Source organism: Antrostomus carolinensis, unplaced genomic scaffold (assembly GCF_000700745.2).
Source record: "Antrostomus carolinensis isolate BGI_N321 unplaced genomic scaffold, ASM70074v2 scaffold11195, whole genome shotgun sequence".
Classification (NCBI taxonomy): Eukaryota; Metazoa; Chordata; class Aves; order Caprimulgiformes; family Caprimulgidae; genus Antrostomus; species Antrostomus carolinensis.
Window position 1 is genome coordinate 60,558 of NW_010317112.1, and position 21,602 is coordinate 82,159.

The 21,602-nt window shown below is 36.2% G+C and overlaps 1 protein-coding gene across 1 annotated transcript in view; it reads right to left on the reverse strand.

Moving 5' to 3' along the window:
• Window positions 1-21,228, reverse strand: part of LOC104525341 (heparan sulfate glucosamine 3-O-sulfotransferase 1) — a 57,175-nt gene extending 35,947 nt beyond the window's left edge. The window contains exon 1 of the mRNA XM_010168464.2: window positions 21,148-21,228. The gene's annotated coding sequence lies outside the window, so the exon portion shown is untranslated. The remainder of the gene's footprint in view (window positions 1-21,147) is intronic.
• Window positions 21,229-21,602: the final 374 nt, after the last annotated feature.

Here is a 21,602-nt window from a genome sequence, read left to right on the forward strand (position 1 = left end):
AACTACTGCACAAGTGGGAAAATGATCTCCAGGCAGAGAAAGGCTGATCTCAAGGAGTGTTTCTTACGCAGAGCTTTGCCTTAGGACATGTCACTTATGACATGCAACATATTTTTATATACATCAATTAGCCAGACAATACCATGGAATGGCTGCAGTTTTAAAAAAAAAAAAAAAAAAAAAAAAGTATCCACACTGATTCTCTCTTTTCATTTTAACCAGCTAAAACATTTTAGACTTGCTAGATGGTAATAGCTCAGATCATCTCATCTCTTTGGGTGGCACAAGGCTGAAAATTTTTCAAACTCATACTCAAAAGTTCTATCTACTAGGACAAGAGGCAGAAGTATTTGACCTGTTTTCAAGTAAGTCTGTGAGGGGAAAGAAAAAAAATTACATTAAAAAGACCCCCAACAAACCAGAAGCACAATCTATTGCAAACTGCATCCCTTCCCAGGTTCTGGGAGGGTGGAGAGCTCCTTTGTAAGGAGACACATATAAATGGGGATAGAATGAATACTCCCTACTTCCTAGATCCGTAATTTGATTGAAGTGTTGTTTTTTAGGATAGAGTTAATTTTCTTCTTAGTAACTAGAAAGCACTGTGTTTTGGCTCCAGTATGGGATTTAATACTAGAAGAACGTTGATAATGTACAAGGACATTGTGTTTGGGTCATTTGCAAGTGCAAAGGACTGGGAGGGGGTAAGTGTAGTAATTATCAAAACCCAGAATTGGCATTTGGATATGCCAATGAGATATTGCATGTCATATTACGTCATGTTCAGTATATTAATGAGGGTTGACTGGAAAGTGGGGGGATTCTCTCAGGAATCACTCGGGCTTGCTCTTCTGGGATTGCAGTTTCAGGTTCGGGGTTCCTTTTTGCTCCTCTGGGATCACTATCAGCAGGTGGTGAGCAATTGTACTGTGCATCACTCATTTAAAAAAAAATATATATAATTATCAATATTATTATCATTAATATTTTAATTTTATTTTACTACAGTTATCAAATTGTTCTTATCTAAACCTACAAGTCTCCTTACCTTTACCCCTCCAATTCTCTCCCCTATCCCGAGTGGCGGGGAAGGAGGCAGGTGGTGAAAGCAGCTGTGTGGTGTTTGGCTGCCAACCAAGTTAACTACAGCAGTAGAAACAACTTTTTGGGAAAAAAAGACTAGCTTCTGTACACCTTTACTCTCTGCTGGCATCTACTGCTTGTTTACAGAGTGAAACAGTACAAACTTCTGTTGTCAGAAGTTTTAATTCTGATGCTTAATTTTACATCAGTTTATTTCCTTTACATCTCATGTTTTGTGTTGTGCAGGAGTCTAATACAGGTGATCAAGGTAGCATGGAAGGATGGTCTAGGCACAACAAAAGCATTGGCTCCAGTCAGACCATTTTCCAGAAATTTTCCTTCAAGATGAATTAGTGTATTAGTAGTAATAGTAGCACAGAGTGTTGATGCTTCAGGATACACACTTGTCTGAAAATAAAAGACTTAAATATCATCTTAGAAATGTTTGGCAATCCATCAATACACACTATTTTTGCAATTTAGTAATTAAACTAATTTTTAATATCTTCAGTTAAAAGCCACAAATCTTAAAACACTGTTAAAAATCCAAGTGCATTTTCAAATTATTTTATTCTGTGGAAAATTTAGTTCAGGCTGAAACTGAATAGTTACCTTAAAAAAAATAAAAGTCTGTTTTGGCTTGTACAAATAACAGAATAAATTTCTACTTGCCTTACTTGCTTTATAAAAGCTGAGAGGTGCATAATAAAAAACAAGAACAATTTTTTGGTTATATTATGACTCAGAATACTTTACCTATTTTTTCCTGTTGGAGCAATAGGAACTGATTGGAGACATAACCCACAAGTTTTACTAAAATGCTTAACATTACTGAAGTAATTAGTCCTAGTACATTCAGAGAGGAAAGAACATCACAATTCTTTTATTCTCATTTCAACAGATATATGCTTCTAAACAAAAGACAATTAATTAAGAAAATATGGTTAAAAAAATGTTTTATTCCAACAGTATTCTAGCTATTTTTCAGTTGGCTTACATTAACTTGCATCTCATGTCTTTATCATGATGTAAAACTTACTTATCTATATGAGATTATTTGAGATTATTTCCAAATAATAAAAAAGACAAACCCAAACCCAAAAACTCCCACTCCAGAACTCCCTCACAGTAAAAAACTGCTTTCTTACGTTCTGATGGAATTAATGTGTTTCAGTTTATGTCCACTGTCTTTTATTCTGCCACTGCACACCACTGAGAAGAGTATGGGTTAATCTTCTTTGCACTCTCCAATCACATATTTACAAACACTGATAAGGTCTCCCTAAGCCTTCTCTTCAAGCATGCATATCTATGATGTGCACGTAGGATGAATTGCCTCCAATACCTTTTTGGTATCAGAACCACAAAAAAGGAAGCCAATCTTCTAAGTGAGATAGAGTACTTAAACTTCTATAAGACTACTATTAACAACAAAGGAGCTTGCCCACAACAAGGCCATCGAAACAGTGGAGCCAGCCTCTTCATAGTGTTGCATGCTGGGAGGACACAAGACAACAGAAGTAAGCTGAAACATGAGGGATTCTGACTGCATATAAGGAAAAGCCTTTTCACAATGAGGACTGTCAGGCATGGGAACACGTTTTCCCCAAGAGGTGGCACAGTCTCCATCCTCAGACATTTTCAAGACTAGCCTGTGAAAATCCCAAGTAACCTGGCCTGACTTCAACACTGACCCTGTTTTGAGCAGAGGGCTGGACTAAACTTCCTGAGGTGTCTTCCAACCTGAATTATTGTATGAGCCTCCAATCTATAACAGAAGTATTCACAATTCATTTTTAAGGAACTGAATAAAGTCTGAGCTAGTTTTACCACTGTTAAACCAAAAAAATCCAACCAAAGCACTCAATATCCATGTTCCAGAAATACACACAGCTTGAACAAAACCAACACAATCCTGTAAGAATTGTATTGGAATAGGAAAAAGGGTCTTAAAGCAGAGGTAAGCAAAAGAAATAGATGTTAAATGCTAATTCTGTAACAAGTTTTAAGTACCCACATATACAGTAAGAGTCAAAATGGTACAGGAAATAACACTTTTAGTAGTCACACATCATTATCTTGCTCATTACCTATGCTGTACATCAGACTCTCGTACTTTTAAGCCAGCCTAGATAAAAGACTGTATTACCCACAGCTTCAAAATTATCTAAGTTTATAAAACAATATCAAAACCCAATATCCCAATCTGGAAGAATTAACCTCTTCACAGTTTCAACATGACTAAGGGTTTTTTTGACAATTATAGTTCTTGGTACTGAACAGTTCTGTGACAAGACAGATGCAAGAGGCATGTTCAGCCCTTTCCTCATCCAGTACCTAGGCTGGCTTCTCTGACATTTCAATAGAAGCAGGTGCAAGTCTTTCAAAAGTGAGTTACGGTGTACTGTGCAGATTTAGTAACTGCTTCCCAAACAGACTAAAGTGTTCATTGTGCTCCATAAAAATAAATGAGGAAACTGAAGTTCTCTAGAGATCCCTTGGGACAATTACTCAGATCAGAGACAGAATGCTTCAAAGCCTGATGAATTTGTTTTTGCCATTCTTATCTTGATTATTTTAGTAGGAAAAGAGTTGGTTCTTGCTCAAGGTGGGATCAGCTTGACTACAGCTGACCTAAACAGCTACATAAAATTACAGTGTTCTCAAGGTTTCTTCTGATTAAGGAAAGAAACAGATGATGAAACTTAGTGTCTGATGCAATCTTACTTATTTACAGAGAGTGTTTAAGTTCCACTTTTCTTAGCACAACAAATCACAAGCAGGCAATTTTTTTTCTGTTCCTTGATACTCACTTTCATCCACCATTTCATCTAAAGAGCTCTCAAAAAGCAGTGTTTGAATTTACACTTCAAGTCGTTTACACAAGGTTGTGAACATTTGGCTCATTCCCCTCTTTGTGTTATTTCCTCATTTCTCCTAAGAATTATCCAGCAAAACCCCTCAGCTACATGTACTGTTATTTTACTGAGTGAAATACCTTTGTTTTGGTGCTTTTTAAATGAAAGGCAGTGGCTCACCGGCTACAGTTAGCATTCTTAAAAACAGAATTTAAATTATTCTGTCATCCTACCGAAGTGTAGTGACCTCATCCTTCTTCAGAAGGAAGAATTCTTCAGGGGAAGAATTCAAACAGTATATACCCTTAAATACTAAAGTGCTTTTACTGTTTTCCTGTTTGTCCACTTATGCAACTACTCTCAACTACTGTGACTGTAGTATCCAAGAATTGCACTAAATGAATTAATTAGTTTGTGCTTTTTACTCTAAAGGTGCAAGCAATGAAAACCATCACTACTCTTCTGTGACACTTGTGTTATATGGAATTGTTTCTTTGTTAGCTTTCCAAAGAGATAATTTTTTTCTTCAGTGGCATCCTACTCTTACAGTCAATAAATTCAAACAAAACATACAATAAAGGAATAGGAGACCTTTCTAGAGAGACAATAACTAGCTAATATAATCGTGTCCTGTGCTATGCTAATAGTCTACTCTCATATTAATCTTTCTGACAAATACAGGGGAAAGACAGCATACACACCGAGATGATATATAAAAACCTAAAACCAGAGATTTCAATTTAAGAATTAGAATGACAGGGCAATGTTTAGGGCATGCAGGCTGTCTTTCATGAAAAAACATTCACCATGCTTGGGAAAGAAAAAAAACAGTAAGAGAGAGAAGGATAAAAGGAACTGGCTGCTTTACTTAAGAGGAAATAGCAAGAATTTTAAGCTGAACAGATGTTATTTCCTTACACTAGCCTCAGAAATGACTGAACACAGAATTCATTTAAGATGACTACCAATGAAGAGCAGGGAATGATGAGCATCTGCTACAGCCAAAACCCACCACTTGCCAATGTTAAAGAAGAGTATGGGGGGCATGCAAGATAAACTTCATAAGGTTAATTTTGGGTGTCTCAGATTTTATAATGCCAGACTTAGAATTGCTCCTCTGTACCATGGACATTTTACAATCTATTTTCTTCATCTTATACTATCCTCAAAGTAAAGGTAGTCAGGATAGGCAGACAGCATATATTTAAACTAGAATTTGGCCAACGTTCTGGGACTAAAACTTTGGCTTAAGGCTCTATTCTTCCCTTGACTTCTAACACTGGCTGAACAGCAGCACTACAGCATTATCACATTCTTACAGTATCTATGCTTTTTTTCAGGAATTGGCTATCGCTGCTAGAGACTGTTAATTTCTAACCTCAGCTATCTGGCGACACATGGCTGCAGATGGATTTCAGACACCAATTATATGGATGATAAAACACTAGCTTTCTACAACAAGGCTCTACAGTTGAGCCCTTCCACACACAGCTGCTGGCCAACTGTTGATTATTCACAGCAGAAAACTCAGGTTTTTTCCTGACAGCCAATCTGAGCCCATCTTTTTGATTCACCAATAAAATCAAGCGCAGGAGATGCAAAACAGACTCTTAGTTCTTGTGTTTTCTCAAATGCAGAAGCTGATAAAGGGCAAAGAAGGCCATACCTAGAAATGGAGCACAATGTACAATCACTTTTTGGTCTGTAAGAGAGGTAGGCAGGAAAATGGATGGCACTGGGCTCTGCAGGCAAACACAGTTCTCTTTCATACTGGTGTCATATGGAGAAACTGGATTACCACATAATAACAAGTCCAATGAGCACAGGCTATGAGAGTAGCATAGAACCTAATTTATCATCGGATTAATCTCAGACATTGCTCTTACCTAGACTCCATTAAAACATGAACATCTATCTTTCCACCCTGTTGTTCAATGTGTTTCATATTCTTTGCTCCCCCTAGAAAGACAGTACATCAAATTTTTTATTATATTCTATTTACTCCCTACCATCTTCAAAGTAACAGTTTCGAATGCAGCAGGTTAAGTCTGCTATTTGGCAAGAAGGTACAACAGTATTTTTAACCTGTCTGTGTTTTCACTGGGAGATAATGTGAATCTATAACTTTAGCACACAAAGTAACTATTCTCAGACAAATGCACACAGCACCTCTTAACTTGCCAGATAGGACCTGAGGTCCCATCAATATATGAAAGCTCAGGAATATTAAACCAAATTAAATCTAAAATACATTGATCCACCTGTAAACATATTTCTTAAGAAGTAAAATGGTTATTTAGTGAAATACACTGAATGTAGACAAGGAAGAAGTGGTATATATCTATTAACTTAATAGGATTTAAATAAAAATATTTAGTTCAGCTTAACATTGAATGCTCCCATGTATATATGAGTTAACAAACTTCTGTAACTTCAACTTACTTATGTATATAACTCTCACTTTTGCCCTGGCTACAGTACAGCTGTACTGAAACAGTGCTTTATATACCAGGTTTTCTTCTAACAGGTCCTTCTATCCCTCTGCTGGTCAGCAAACTCAAAGATTTTTTCATTCAGTAGACACCCTCCATTTTAATCTTGCCACAGAGTACTATTACATAGCTGCATTTAACTGCATCTGACAGTTATTAGTCAGAATAATTAACTAATCTAAGTTCTTTTGTACAAAATGTGACTGTATTGTTTCTCCCAATTTATCATAATTTACAGAGTTAGAAGCCTTTCTTTCAACACCACAATCCAAATATCACCTAAAAGTAATTAAAAGCTTTCCCTATGTCAGGTCCTTAAAACATTCTTAAACTGAAAAAGTAAATTTCAATATATCACTTTTCTTCTGCTGAGGTCCTTTTCAAAATTTGATATGCCATGGGCTTTTTAAAACAAATTGTCTCACCTATTAATTGAATATATGTAACATATTTCAATATTAAATAAACACTCCTCTCAGAAGTACTCAACGCAAAATCAATTTAAACAACTGCAGCTTCAAGCACACACAGCTCTATGGATTTCAGCAGAAATAATGTTATGTTTGCAAGTACTCATGCTAATGTATTTGGTTAAATCTGACAATTAAAAACCACTGTGTTTCAATTACTTATATAAAGAAGGTCTATTACTTGCCTTCAGTGAAAAACAAGAGGAAAAACGTCATTGGAGTAAAGCAGTTTATCCTGCTTACTTGTAAGCATGTCTATGAAAAAGCATTGTGAACATATATTAAAGTACATGAATATATAGGACTACACTCTGCAAGTATGAAGGCAGAATTTGAAAAACTGACTCCTCTAAAATCAGTCTCACTTTCAGAAACAAAGTATCAGTTCTCTGTAAATATTTTTTTTTAAATATACCATTTGATAACACGAAACTGAGAACATCCAATGTCACTAGCCAGTTCTGAGATTGTGCCAGTAGTAGCACTACTGGACATTCAAAATTCTACTTCTTTACTTCACTCAAGTGTCCTCTACTAAATAGACAGCTTTATTGACATCTAAGTACTTCCCAGGTCTTTCCCCCAAATAGTGCATTAGAGCAAATCAGGTCATTTCCAGCCCTCCCATTGCAACCTTATTTGTCCACAGAACTCACAGGAACCAGATACAACACAGCCTTCTCTCTGGAATGCTTTTGGCACACATTAGCACAGCTCTCCTTGCTTTCTGGGTAATGCAAATGTCACCATTCTCCAGCTATCAGAGGAGGCATACAGGAAATGGGAAACCAAGAACAACCTGGAGGGATCTGAGCATAAACCTTCCCCTATACCTGCCCATCCATTTTCAGATGCTGGCGGAAAATCAAGAAAACAAGGTCCATTCCTCACTCATTTTGTGAAACTATTTTACTTTGCAGGTATTAACTAACTAACCCAAGATCAAAAGTGAAATTGTCTCTGAGACAACTGCTCTTAAGGACAGTGAGATCTGAGGTGCAGTCTACTTCTTCAGGGGAGGAGTAGGGTCACTATGTCTGTATTCTCCATCTCATTAATATTTAAAATCATAAGACAGTTTTGAGTGTGAAGGTCCAAATCCAAGATTCTACCATGAAACATTCCGTGAACTAACAGTGGGCACACTCTCTCAGCAGGCAGAAGATGTGGATTCAAAAGCATGTAGGAGACAAACCAGGTTTCAAATCCTGAACAAGTCCTATGGTCCCACATGCTGTGCTACTAAATTATAGACTCACTGTCATAGCCAGTAGCTACTACACAGAAGTGAATGATAATATACTGAAGATTCCTTCAGAAAAAAAATGAACTACAGGCATCTATATCTTTTGGCACACAGTTCCTTACAAAATTTTTTACTTTAAGATGTGACAAAAATGTCCCAACTCCAAAGTTCATTTACATCTAAAACTCGTCAGCCAAAGATTGGTTCACCAAGAAACACAATGCTATACTCTACAGATAGTCTCTGCTGCATCATAACAAAGGCAAGTTTTTCAACATTAAATGAAAAAAAAAAAATTAAAAATTTACCCAGTGCAATGTATAAGCCAAATGTGGCAAGAGAAAGCTCAGATTCTGCTCAATTTACTGCAATCCAAATACCAGGTTAGCACCTGAACCATTGAATTATTGATTTTGGCAAAATACAGGTGAACAGGTAGAGTTTTGACAAACCGGTGTCATCTGCTGAGAAACATTTCAGAAGAAAATTCCATCCCAAGCAGCACTAATCAAAACCTGAAGTTCAACAGGGTTTGCGGTTTCATTTCAGAACTCATAAAACCAGATCTGGGAGACTGGAAGATGGTGAAGAATGACAAGCATAGAACAAAAACAGAATTGGAAAGCAAGTGTGAACAAAATTAAATGAAAAAAAAATTAAACAGAAAAGATACCACAAAAAAAACTAAACAAAAACTCAACATACAAAAGAAAATTAGAGAAGCTAGAAAAATAAAACATAAATATGTGTCAAGGGAACCACAGACTGAAAGAAAAAAAAATATTAAAAAATAGACCGCATAAAAAGAAGTCTGTACTAGATACTGATTACACTTAATGACAGACAACAGGAAACAGACAAATGAGCAAGAAATTAGGACTCCTAAGAAATGTAAAAACTGTAACTAAAAAGAAAGCATGACTGAATTACATTGAATGCTCCTCCCTCTTCCAACAAAGAATAAAGCATCTTCCAAAAAAACAGCTGCATTATATATTAAAGTGAGGAAGAAAAACCTTATCATCAGCAAAGAAGTGGGTGGGACCTTCTTCTGCTGTTAACTGTCTTGAGTAATGCTGAATGGGCCTTCGAAAGGATTGTCTAGTTATTTTGGGGGAAAACCACTTATAGCCCTTCCCATCTCACTCAGCCTTTCTAAACTTATTCCCTTAAATTAAATAAAAATGGGCCAATTTATAAAACTTCAAGTAGGCAAAATGTTTTCCTTATGATCTTACTAAGTAGATTGCAATATCCAATATTCACTTTTTAGAGCCATCCCACATTAAACAGGAATGTATTAAAGCTAAGTAGGTATTTACTCAGCATCAAAATTAGAATAAATCAGACATTAAGAGGTCAAGATGAAGGTATTTTATACTTGGATACTTAGCTAACTGGAAGGTAGAATTCATGTTCTGAGGAATTCTGAAGCTTCAGTAGTACAAGAAATTATTCCACTTAAGAAGCAAAATTTCTTAGATAATTTGGAGAAGAGGAAAGCAGTTTCCCCAAGCTCTTTGTTAAAAGAAAAAATGAGATTTTTCCATTAAGTTAAGTTAAACAAACTCCCCTAGCTATACAGATTTAAAAAACCGGCTGACAGCGTGTTAAGTTCTGTCTTACAACTGGGATTCCTGGGACCTGTAGTTCCCTTAAAGCCACTTAGGAGTAGCAAAGACAGTAATTCTATTAGACAGAATTAATATTTTCTCATGAAATAGTAAGCTGAAGTAGTGTGTCAGCAGATATATTGGCTCCAAAAGTTTCTGACCAGCCCCACACTGATACCTACAATTCCTTCATGCCTTATGTAAGTAAATTTTCAAGTGGTAAAAACAAGCTTATCTCAGTTACACACTGCAGGAGATTTAAACCACTGTACATGAGGCATATTATTCAGTGAAGACCCACATGGAACAACTTTGTTTCAATAGTTACAAAGCCAAAACTTAATTCTGAGTATTATCCAAAGTGTCCTATATAACTCACTGTGTATGCTTTGGTTGCTCCAACTGCTTAAAAAAAAAAAAAAAAAAAAATTGTAGTAAGATTGTAAAAATAAACATTGTTGTAATCTTATTATCCTCATTAAAATCTACAAATGACAAATTATAAAGTGTCTATTCCTATTACTAACTGTGCACAATGAACATATTTCATGGGACAAGGATCAACAGCACATGACTGTACAGGCAGAGACTGTGTAAAAATTCTAATACACATATAACAAGCTATATGCAGAGACAATTGGTATTTTTAGATTAAGAATATTTAAAATTATTCTGCAATCCTAAAATTCTTCTCTGAAACTTTTTATCAAGGAATCCTTAATAGATAAATGCAAAATCATCTCCATCAAAACAAATACTTGCAATTTAAAACCTAGACAGTTATTTCCTTCATCACATATATATACGCAAATTATTATTTCCATTTAATAAATGAGAATACCCTAGGCTCACAAAAAGTAAATTAGAAACAGCAGAGCAGCCCATAATTCTTTATCTACAGTGTAAAGTAATATGATCAGCTTGTACATGTATAGTATTAGTCTACAACTGGCCAAACAGTTAATTGCCTTAATCAGTATATATGATGTTGTCGGATTTTTTTTTTAATGGAAATTTTACACACTGAATATTAGTGTTTTTACAGAAACAAAACAAAACAAAATGCTTTAACAGCATTTCCTTCTAGTGCAAGCTAGCACAAATTTAAATACCTCCCAGCGGGCAATATAGACCTATGTTGGATACTTGTGCATTTCTATTGGCTTCCGTTTGATTAAAGGAAACTGCTTCATTAAAGAAGCAAAGTAGAACAATTCCTTGGAGTATTAAAGCACAATATTCTGTGCATAAGACCACATAAGGATTCAAAAGAAAATAGATACAATGCTCTTCTCTGAAAACCTGACTACCTGACTTTAAGGAATGACTCTTTAGTGAAAATTTGTATTATTTCCATTTGCTAAAACTCCACAAGTAATTATCATAACAGATCTCTTCAAGATAAATTTAGTTTTGAAGTTTTTGTTTTCTGTCACTGGCACTATTTATGCTATCAGGAAACAGGAGACAAAGTACAAGAATAAAAAGCCAGCTGTCAAATATTTTAATAAATGTCTTAAATGTCCATAATTTTGTTGAGAGGAGATTAAAAAAAGGATGAAAACAAAAACATTCAGCTCTCTAACTTGATAAAAAGGCCTAATCTCTCAGGATTTTTTGCAGGGTGGATGGATCTTACTTTAGGATACAGAAACTTGGAGCTAACATAAGAATGCAGTAGAGTATGAAAATAACAAGCCTTTTCTTTTTCTTCATTCTTCAGTGCACATGTCAGATTTTGAATTTAGAAAACCCTAGAAGCACAAAAAAGTCTATGCATTGTAGGGATATTCAATTATCTACTATAGGAGGGGAAGGAAAAATATCACAGACAGAAAATCAGTGATGCACAGGTTACCAAAACTACTGGAAAACCAGCATTTAATAGTATAGGACAAAATCAAAGCCATAAAATTAAATTCTGGAAAATAAGAAAATAAATTTGAAAATCCAAACAAAAGAGCATCTAACTAAATGGAGCTATTTATTTACAGAATAAACTAAATATACCACATAGTACAAAGGAATCAGAGTCAGATCTTTCTCAGACTGACAAAACCTAAAGTTTGGGGATTCAGTCTAAAACATGTTCAACTGTTGCAACCTAAAAAGAAATCTTACATGCTTATTTTCACACTGCATCTTAGGACTCTATCACTAGAAAATGTCAAGGTTGACAACTGCAAATGGTTTTCCACCTTAACTTTGACAGTACTTCCCTATACAAATGGTACCATGCGAAACATGGCAGTGTGGGCATTAATATGAGGCAGGTCTGGAAAATGCTCGAGAATCTGGCTGACATGAATTTTTTTTATCCTAAGAATTATCTATGTTTCCTTCATATGTGATAAGGTCAGAAGATAAAATATTTAATTACAATATCTGTGTAAGGCTGATTTTACATAATTAGTTTATCTAGAAACAATAAGTAACAATTCTGAAGTCCCTGTCAAAATTTATTTTTTTGTATTTTGTGTTACAAACTATTGTTTGCAAGGCTTGGCCAACTTTCATTTAATAAGGTCTGCATACTGTATAAAATGCACAGAACATTTTAGTTGAGTAATACGGCATATTTATGGCTATGATTTTAACTAGTTAAGCCAAAGAAATATATGACAGTTACCTTCTTTTTAATCTTACTGTTGAAGTAAAGCTGTAAACCACTTCCTTCCAGAAATAATCCTCAAACTGATTGCTGTCAACTGATTGCTGGAGGGAAAGTCTGTCAAGGAAGGAGGGCGGAGACAGGAAAGACAAACTCCTAGTTTCCATGTGTAACCACCTTTCCACAAAAATGGAAGTGAAATCTGACATAATCTTTGTAAATTAAAGATCTATTCTGTATGGACCTTCGAAAAATTGTTCTGTATTATAGCCAACGCATTAATTCAGGAAAAACAACATCTGACTAGACTCCATTATCAGAGACATGATGTTCGTGTGTTCAGAATCAAACCCTGTATCTTTGTTCCTTAAAAATGAAAGCATATCTTGTAAGAGCTGATTTTGGATACTGACAGATATAGTCTGCCCTTTATACACTTCAAACAAATTTATATCAAAATTCAAACTCCCATCAGATCTCTAAGTCTAAAATACATGTGCCCTATACTTCTCATTTGTAGAAGATCACCTACCTGCTTCAGAGGGTGTAATGAAGATCATTAATATCTATAAAGAGTTTTGTACTGAGTAAGCACTTTATAAATGCTAAATTATGACAAGGACAGAAGTAGCCCAGTGTCTCCCCATCCAGTAACTAAAAAGTTATGCTCAGTATTTGGATTATTTTATTAAACTCATGTCTAAAAAACAGTATCTCTGCTAACTGATATTTTGCCCTTTATCAACACAATTTATCTCCCTATTATCTTGCTTTTGGGCTTTCAATATTTTTCAGATATCCACTAAGATCCCATTGTAAATAAATACAATCCTAGAACACGTTTTCTGTGGTCAATCCCTGCAAAAAAAGGAAAGTCTTCTGTTTGCAGTTTGTATTATACAAAGTTTAACTAGGCATCTTTTTTCCCTTTCAATGCTTTTTAAGATGACAAAAAGGTAAGATTTTACTTGCAGACACCTGAATGTAATACACAAAATGGTTGGTTAGCATTCTGAAGAATCACAGTAGGGGAAAAAAATATTAAATAATTTTCTCCATTGTTCTGCAGGTAATGTGTAACATTGTACCTAATAACTATACCTGCACCTTTTATAGCACCAGCTGAAAAGGATTTGCTCTGCTTTTCCAAGTTAAAGAGATGTACAGCATAAACAGGAAATTTTAGACACAACAAAAAGAAGGATAACCAAAAGCAATTATTTTTTCCGAAATTCAGATGATGAGCATATGCACTTATAATGATTTTAGAAATAAAGGTAAAGGTTAGACCTGTGTATTTGCACAGGTGCCCATTAGCACTTTTTTGATTCCCACCTGTTCACTGCAGCTTAGATGCCAAAAGCCACTTTATCTCCAAATTCATCACACAGAGAAGCAAAATTCTTCCATTTTTCTAATGGAGCTCCAACAGGATGTGAATTCAGAATCAAACAGCAACAGCTAGATTGCTTCTTGAAATCAGTGTCAAGGTATAAAGTTGAAAGTATAGTTAGCTCATCACTGTGTCCCTAAGATGCCATATCTTCATTTCAAGGAGGAGAAAAAAAGAGAATTAGCACTTTCGATATTTTAAGTACTACCTTTTGCAGTGTTCTGTAAATGGAAAGCCTTCATATGATGAAAAGGTTCCTTTTCCTCACTCTTCCATGTACACACACATGCACAAAGAAAATTCAGCTTTTTAGCTAAAAGCAAATGCATTAATAACTTGATAAGTCAACAGAAAGCTTCTGTTCAAGCAATATTAAATACGTGTTTCTAAGACAAAACAGCTTGATCCTAGACCAAGCTTAAACAGAGCACTAAGTATCACCCTAGAAATCTTAAACTTTGCTTACAACGAGGGTAGTCCGGTGTCTCTTCTGCTTGCTGCTGCTGACAAAGCAGGTGAGTGTGGCATAGCAAAAGGAAATGTGGAATACAGAAGCAATTTTCCTCAAGTTTTTTCACCATTTGAAGCAAAAATACATTTAAAGCCCTTGCATTTTTCTAACATAAGATACACAATTGCTTCAGCTGAATGAAAGGCCATTTAGGCTTCATGAACTTCAGCCATAGCCTGATTAATTCACCCCTATTTCACAATCAATTTTAAGACTACACATTTCAAAAATCTCTGTAACTATATCAAGCCCAGAGGGTCCTTCTCCCTTAAAAATATGAAGGAAAAAAAAAATTAATGCAAAAAATTGCAGTGTCTGTGTGATATATAAAATAACACTATCTTCCCTGTGTCAAACATATGGTATGGGTAATTCACACTCATACACTAAAACATAGACAAAAGACAACTGTCAATTAGTGTGTGTGTATGTACACACATATGCCAGTGCTATTAAATCAGAACAAGAAAAGATGGTGAAAAGACATTTTTATCTGTTAATTATCCTGGCCCCACAGCAGTAGTAATCTACACTGTTACTGACAGAGTATGGAAGAGAGGTGAAATTAGAACTGGTGGAACTGCTGGGCTCAGAGGACTGTGATCAGTGCCACTGAATTCAGCAGAAGGCCACTTACTAATGGTGCAGCCCAAAGGGTTGATATCCAGGGAGTAGTTGTGCTGCCATTCAGAGGAACTTCAACAGGCTGGAGAAATGAAGTTCTGCAGAAAGATATGCACATTCCTCACCCAGAGAAGAAAAACCCTGTGCACTAGTAAAAGGCTAGGGACCAACCAGATGGAAAGTAACTGGGCAGAAAATGATGGGTGGTGGTCCTGGTGGACAAGAAGTTGAACATGACCCAGCAAAGTGCCCTTGTGGCAATGAAGGCCAACAACCTCCTGCATTAGAAAGCTGCATTAGAAAAAGCACTGCCAGCAGGCTGAGAGAGGTGATCCTTCCCCTCAGCACCACTGAGGTCACATCTGGAGTGATGCACCCAGTTCTGGGCTCCCCAGTACAAGAAGGTCATGGACATACTCGTGTGCATCCCTTAAAGGTCCACAGAGTTTATGTGAGGATTGGAGTATCTATCATAACAAGAGAGGCTGGAAGAGCTGGGATTGTTTAGCCTGAAGAAGGCCCAGGAGGGATCTTATCAGTATTAATAAATGCCTGGTGGGAGGAAGAACAGAGGACACAGATACTCTTCTCAGTAGCATCCAGTGAAAGGACAAGAGGCAGAAGGCATAAAGAGAAATACAAGAAATTCCATTTGACACGAGAAAAAACATTTTTCATGTGAGGGTTGTCCAACACTGAAACATTTTGTGTAACAAAGCTGTAAAGTATCCATCCTTGGAGATATTAAAAACCCAACTGGAGACAGCCCTTGGCAACAGGCTATAGGTGACCCTGGTTTAAGTGGAGGGATTGCACTACATGAGCTCCAGAGGTCCCCTCCACCTTCTCCAGTTCTGTGATTCTGTGGTTATATATCCATTTGATCTTTTGTGTAAGCAGTTCCACTACCTATATAAAGGCGAAGCTACTGCTATGTACTACCACTAGTGAAAGGTTTAAAAAAACCGTGCAATGTCAAAATGCAATAAAAGATTAATGCAAAATACTACTTTTATTTTTAAAAATGAAACATTTAAAAAATGCAGTTGTTTCAAAACCAGACTTTAGCTTAATTAATTAAATGTACTCATATTCTTACTCCAGCTGAAGTTATTCAAGCCATTACAGCACATATGTCCCCTTAGTAGCTTTTTCACTTACTTCACATTTTGGTTAGAAACATCTATTTCATTAATACAAAGGGCTTACCTTTCTTCTCTAGGCTTAAAAACTTCCAAATCTATTTGTTAGTTTTAGCCAAGGGGGCTTAACTGCATTTTTTCCCTATAGAAACTTCTTCAATATTTGAACAGAATAGATTCCTACATTAATAATTACAAAAGCTAAACCTCTAAATATGCATGAAAGAGTAATGGTTTTTTGAGGCTACAGATGGAGTTGCAGTCCTGCAGCAACATTAGCAAAAGATTCTGGTCAATTCCACAGTTTCCAATCAAAACCATGTAGGCAGCAGTAAAACTGATAAAGCTCTGGTAACTGTCACTTGTTTCACAGATACCAGTAAAAATAAGGGCTGGATTGAAAATAGGAACCTGCTTTAACACCCAAGAAAGGTGTACAAAAGAAAGAAAGACATCCCAACAGAAGACAGAATCCTGGAGAGATTCTTCATTTTTGAGGTCAAGGAAACTTGGACGTAAAACTGAGAAAAGCGCTTCAAAGCCCTTCAGCAGCAAGACATTTTCTTCTGTGGAGCCACATGAACTAGTTGTCTTCCTAAAGTGATATCTAGAGAACTGCAATACTTTTAAATAATTTCAACAAATTTACTCATCACAAACACAGGTTAATCTATCATTTAACAGAATAACCTAAGTAAATTTTAAATTATGCAGTCACAATTACTACTTTCCACTTTTGTGGTACCTTTTCAGTAGTAATTCAATGACTCAATTTTCAAGTGCTGCCCATGCCATCATGAAAATCCCATTATATTCCATCTGTATCCATTTTTTTTTTTGTTAAGTCTCAAGAGAATAACATCTGAGCGGCCAAACAGAATGGAGAGCAATTGTAAAGGGGGAATGGGGAAAGAAAGAAGCAGAAGGGACACAAAGCTGACCTAGGAAATGAAACCAAGTATTAAAAAAAGTGTTTGGATCAGTCCCCTGTTCTCAACCACTAGGCATAATGGCTTTTGAGCGACTAAATTATATTTCCTCCAATATGGAGTGGCCACAGGGTAGGGAATTTACAAAGGGCCTAGTATCATCAGCAGAAATCTGTATGGCACTACTCCTTTAAACAGTGAGTAGCAAAAAAAAAGACAGATCAAAGTGCAAAGTATATTGGAGAGTAGAAAATGTGGTGCTTAGGAGTAAGAAGACAGAAGTAAGTGACCTAGGCAATTGTTATCTTGACATCAATGTATGATAAGTTGGGGGTTTCTTTTTTCAATTAAAAAGTAATTAACAATAAGAAGGACAATTTAAAAAAAAAACTGGACAATTTTGACATAACTTTTAAAAGACATATTAGTCTGGAATAAATAAGTTAACTTTTAAAAGTAAATATTAAGGTAAAGGAAATTCAGAGTCCAATCTCTCCAGATTTCAGTGGAGATTTTGATATAGTATCACCCAGCAATTATTTACTGAGTTGGAAAAGACAGGGTGCAACACAAAAGTGAAGTGGATATAAAACTGATTAATGGTGACATATTGAATGGACTTATTTAAAATCCTTTTTTAGACTCATCTTATTTCATGTCTGTGAATCTGGCAAAAAGTAGAAGTGTTTTGATAAAAACTGGTTACAGGAAGCACTCTTGATACAGAGGAGGCTCTCACTAACTTACACAAGAAACTGGAGGACCGTTGGGATAGGTATATTAGACATGGGAAAACGTTTAGTAACTCTTCAAAGACACATGATTACAGATAGCAGAATTTCTGTGATTACATGGCATCTTATCATTTGAGAGCAACAGGAAAAGATAAATCACATGCCCATGTCTAGCTTACTGCACGAAGATTAAGCCAATCTGGCATATCTGTAAAACAAACTTGATCTTCACCAATATCTGATAAAGTATTTTCAGTAGACCAAGTGGAGCATTAGCGCTATTATTCAAGACTTTGAGGAAACACTTGAGGTACAAGGTATTTGATGCAGATAAGGTACGTTCAGAATTCAGGAGAATCAAGTTACTAGGCTCTGTATCTTCCTATTTACTCTGTTTTACTAGACAGACTAAAAGGTGCTTGCTCTGCTTGTTTGATCCTAGCAAATAAAAGCCAAGGAAGGCACATGATCAATGTTTATAATTTATTGAGGGCTACACAACAAGGAAGGAGTTGTTTTTAAACAACAACATTGAGGTATTAAAAATTAGAAATCAAAGAATGTATTTAGGCTGGAAGTTCAAAGAAAATTCTAAGTATTAGGAGAGAGGTTTTGAAACATCTTTCCAGAAATGGCAACAGGGCAAAGTACTTAACTGGCTTTAAGGTAGACTGTGGTGACTTTATGACTGAGATTAGATAAGATTGTTGCTTAACTCAGGAATGAAACCCTGAATTACTACAGTGAAGAACTAACTGCTTCCTATTCTGCTCCCCTTTTCCCAGTCTTTTTGTTCCCACTATTCCCACTAAAGTTCAACTGGGGCTATGAGAGGACTACATGCAATTTTTTTATCTTGAGAAAACAGTTTAAGACTTAAACCCCTACCCCTCTAGCTGACGTGTTTTTATAGAACATTGCATCAAAACAGATGACTAGAAGCTCTCCTTGAGATCAAAAGATTTAATCAGCAACTAAACAGAGAAGTGCATTGCAAACATACTGAAATGATATTGCCTCTTTAGGTCTTCATTAAATATTTGTCCTCCTTGCCAGTTTAATGGGCTCCTGCTTACTATATAAACAGCCATAAAAAGGAATTTGGTTGGACTCTATGCATATATGCCACAAATGCTAGTACGATCCTTTCTATATGGAAGTTGCTATCCAAAAACTTCACATAAGCTTCTGTTAAGACATACAGCTACCCACGCCCCTTTTACTACTTTCATGTTAATAACTGAACAACCTGTTCAAAAGTTTTCTTATGGCGGTGTACAATTCAAACACAGCTACAGAAAATAGGGCATATTCACATGACTACAAATACAGACCAGCTGCCACATAATTATTTGTATACCATTAAGAGAACAGTGAGCAATGTTGCAGACAACTAACTCTTCTCCATTCAGCTCCTTGCAAAGCTGCGTCCATCAAGAAACATGCAGCACTGTGATTTCATTATAGAAAAAGCATGCTCAACCTGTTGAAAAGGTAGGCAGGTCTGCCCTTCACTGAAGTCACCAAGCCCACAATTCATTCTATCAAACGCAATCAAGTCATTATTGTAGGTACAATAAAGCTGGTGACTGTAAACACATTTCCCTGCATCTTTCTGGCTGACAAATGATCTTTTCATTTTAGATTAGAAAAGAAACAAATGCTTTTCCATGTACCCTTATCCATTCTCCAGCAGCCAACTATAAATTTCACTTAAAAATATACACTGGACCGAAACTCAAGCAATAACAGAAATTGTATAAACCCCTAATCTTTCATAACTTCCATGTTATCCATGTATGATCTACACAACCAAAGCACTGGCCAGAACAACGCTGGTTGCACAGAAAAAGTATTTCTATCACAGTGCTATCTCAGACCAATAAATGTCCACTAATTTATATACTTTGGCCACTTTGGGGACTGTTATTCATGATGGCATTTCCAGTCAGAAACAGAAGAATCAGAGAAGAAAACAAATGGCTCTCCTGTTCCAAAATAAAGCCAAGGAAGTCCACCTTTATTGACTGTCATTTGACCTCTACCATCTCTTTTTCTCTGATAAACCAAATCCTCAACAAAAGAATCTCTTTTGATTGGTTTGTTATAGACTAGACTGAGGCTTCCACCTTAAATGTCATAAACTTCTATATATGTGAGTATGAATCAGTTCAACAATGACATGCAGTGTTGAATTTAACAGAAAGATTCAATTTCAAAATGTTTCTTCCCCTCTGACTAGTCTCCTTTTAAATTTTTGTCTTATTATTTCCAGCTTGTGCCTATTTTTGGCTCCCTTATTTTGTTGCTGTAGAACAGTGATATGAAAACTACTGCATCCACGCTTTGTTTTAAAGTAAGCATATTGAGTGGTTAGCCTAGCTCATATGTTCTTGCTTACCTCATAGATTTCTGGGTTATTATTAGTTTATTTTACTAGTATAGCCCTCTTTTGCCACACACATTTGCACATTTTTACAATAAGCTCAAAACTTCCTAAACTTCCAAATCACACGTGCTGTAGAACACAAGCTCCTTAATACCCTCATTCTGATGACATGACTTAATGCAGTGTACAGTCTCCATCTATAACACACGTTTTTAATCAGAAAGCAATATTTTTACATAATTGGAACAAAATAATTTAATAGTATTTGCCATTTACAGTATTATCAAACATACGTTAGGCTACTAAAGCAATTAACCCCAATATAAATCAGTTCCATGTGAAATGACAAAACCATAGTCTAGTTTTGCCAGCAACAAAACTAGTCAAATACATGAAAATTCATGGATGTCATAAAACAAAAGTATTAATAATTTCTAGCATATTACCATGAGCCTAAAATCCCCATTTCCTAATTTATGGAGAAGTGCCTGCCACAGGAATAAATATCCCTAAACACAAACATCTTCCTGAACAGTAACAGTTCTCTCCAGCTCAGCTCAATTAACAGGCAAGTGTCAAGAACTATTACAGTCCTGCCCCAGAGGCAATTAGCAAAATTCTCTGGAAGCAGCTTGTCACATTTTAAAACTTTTTTTTTTTTTTTTTTCAAAGGACAGAAATAATCAAAGCAGACATCACACAGATTTTAGTTGCTGTAGTTGAGAAAGTCAACCTTTTCAATGGAAGTTGTGGTCTCCCTAGTCCAAGTTCTCTCTGTTTCTCATATCTCAGAAAATATGTTTTTGTACAGACTAAAAACTGAAAGTAAAATTCAACAGCCTGATTATTCTCAGTCTTTCCATATGTGATTCTAAAGCATCAGCCTCATACTGTCAAACACTTCCAACTCTGCAAGAGATTTCAGGCTACAGTCACTACTATATGCTCTGTAGTACTTTCTATTTCATCAGGAGAGAAGAAAAATCCCCTCCAGAATTACAATAAATAACTACAGTTCCGTTTTAAATGAAATGATGCAGTTTATATCTGACCTGAGTTTCAGGCTTTTCCTAGTGGGAAATATAAATTCAGCATTTGGATACATAATCCTGCAGCTCTCGGAAGCCGACTCCGCCGCGAACAGTTTACATGATTTATAGCTCTCTTCCAGCTTCAGATGACAAGTCTCGGCGGAGCAGGTGCAACGGGGTTTTTTTCCCTTCCTTCAGCGATCATTCCCCCGTATGTAAATTAATTAGCAAGTCTTCATCACTCTCGCGTAAACGGGGAAGATGAAGCTAATGGATTATCAGCGTTTAATTTCTCTCGCGGAGCGGGTGACCCGGCGGAGGAGGGGGGTTCGCTGCTGTTACTGCCGAAGCCACGACGTTTTTGACAGCGTCAGCGGCGGTAAAAGTGAGCCTGGCTCCCGCACGCTCACGCCGAAATAACAATTTTTAAACCACGGGCAGCGTTCGGGGGGAACCTCGGGGACGCGAGGCGAACC